Genomic DNA, 2,153 nt, shown 5'->3' on the forward strand with positions numbered 1-2,153 from the left:
CTACTTCGTACCAGCCTCTTCACCCATTATTTCTTTGTCTTTTCTCTTTGGTTTCTTCACATGTATCTCAGGAAGTTGCATCCCACTTCTGCTTGTAATAGCTTGCACTTGCTCTTTTGGATTGACCATTGTGTTGCCTAGCAATGTCCCTTGTGGATGTTTTGCAAGTTGAGCTATTTGACCAATTTGTGTTTCCAACTTCTTGATGGATGCTTGTTGATTCTAAAAGTTAGTGTCAATCTGCTGGAACACCTTGTCTGTCTTTTGCATATACTGGTTGAACATCTTTCCCAAACTTGGTTTTCTCTCCTGTTGGGCGTTGTGTAAACTATTCCCTTGCTGATTATTCGACCATCTGAAGTTTGGGTATGTCTCCATCCTGGGTTGTATGTTTGAGCAAATGGATTAAAATTTCGAGACCCATTCTGAATGATATTGACCTGTTCATCAGGATAGCCTATAGATATGTGGTTTTCTGTTAGATGATTAGCCTTGCAATTCTCACAAGATGGACAAACTATCACTACATGTGCTCCTTTTGTTTGTGATTTCACCAACAACTCCACATGCTTTGTCAATGCTGCTATTTGGGCATTGGTAGCTATTGTGCTGTCTAACTCATACATTCCTCCTATCTTCGGTGGTGCCAATCTTTTCGATGAGAACATTGAATGTGTGGTGGCAATCAACTCAAATAGTTCCATGGTTTGTTGCACAGATTTTCCTATAATTGATCCATCAGTTGATGCATCGACTTGGGATTTTGACAATGGTATAAGTCCAATGTAAAAGTATTGCACTTGTTTACCTATAGTAATTCCATGGTTTGGGCATTTCCTCGTCATCTCAATAAACTTATTCCATGCCTTGTGGTAGCTTTTTCCCTCTTTCTATTGAAAAGTTTGAATCTCCAATCTGATTTTCACTATTCTTGCCGGTAGGAAAAATTTATTGCAGAATTTCCTGATTAGTTCTTCCCATGTAGTAATGCTGGATGAGGCTCTGCATCTAACCACTCCAATTCAGCATCTCTAAATGAAATGGGAATAGTCGTAGTTTAATAGCATTTTCATTGACCCCCTGGAACATGAAAGTTCTGACAGTCTCTGAGAAATCTAGAGATATGTGTGTTTGGATTCTCATGAGGTAGCCCGTAGAATTGTAGGGTGTTGCTCATCAAGTTGATCCAATCTGGCCTGATTTGGAAATTATTCACCCCAAAATCTGGATACACAATATTGGATCGTGTGGGTATTGCTATAGGTGTCAGGAACATTGATATTGACAAATCACCTTCATTTATTTTCCTTCTCTCATGCTGCTGTTCCGATAGTACCACCACTCTTGCAATCATTTGTCCAATCGGCTGAATAGGGATAGGGATCTGTTGATTGTCAGTCATTTGATAGTGCTATTTTTGTTTGTGTTCTTTTTGTCTTCATCTGAAAGTACATTCTATCTCCGAATCAAACGGTTCAAGATTATTGCCTTTGACACGGAACATACAACGAACACAATTTTTTGTAAATAAAAGAAAATAAACAAATCAAATAACAGTTAAAACTAAAAAAATAAATTAAGACTAAAAGTAATAGTCCCCGACAACGGCGCCAAAAACTTGTTGTCAATTTTATCCCGCAAGTGGATGGATCGTGACAAGTAGTAAAGCGAACATTTTGAGTCCGAATTATCATTCCCAAGAGGATTATTTTCAAGCACTTAATTCAATTTTTTTCTTTAACTACTATTTGATGGAAACTGATTAAAAGTTGTATGATTAGAATGATTTGAGTTTTAATCTAAATTCTAGAAAATAAAGGATGCTCACACAATTTTTTTTTGTAAAATTAAATAATTAAAGGGCGTTAGGCAGAATAATTTCACCCATTGATCACATTTACATTTCGAATTAAGACTGAATTCTAATGTAGTGTTCAGTCGAATTGTCCTATTGTATTCAATTTACCCCTCTCGAATTATCATTGAGCCTATTTAACTAAATAAATTTCATATCTCTATGCAAATTTAACTTAGTTAAACGATTTTATTTGTCCTAGGAATTCAGTTATGACCGCAATAAATGGCAAAGCTATCTCTCCTCATTATACCAATGTAATGGATTTTACTACATGGTCTAAATTCTAGACTCATAT

Source organism: Olea europaea, chromosome 23, assembly GCF_002742605.1.
Source record: "Olea europaea var. sylvestris chromosome 23, O_europaea_v1, whole genome shotgun sequence".
In the NCBI taxonomy this organism is placed as follows: Eukaryota; Viridiplantae; Streptophyta; class Magnoliopsida; order Lamiales; family Oleaceae; genus Olea; species Olea europaea.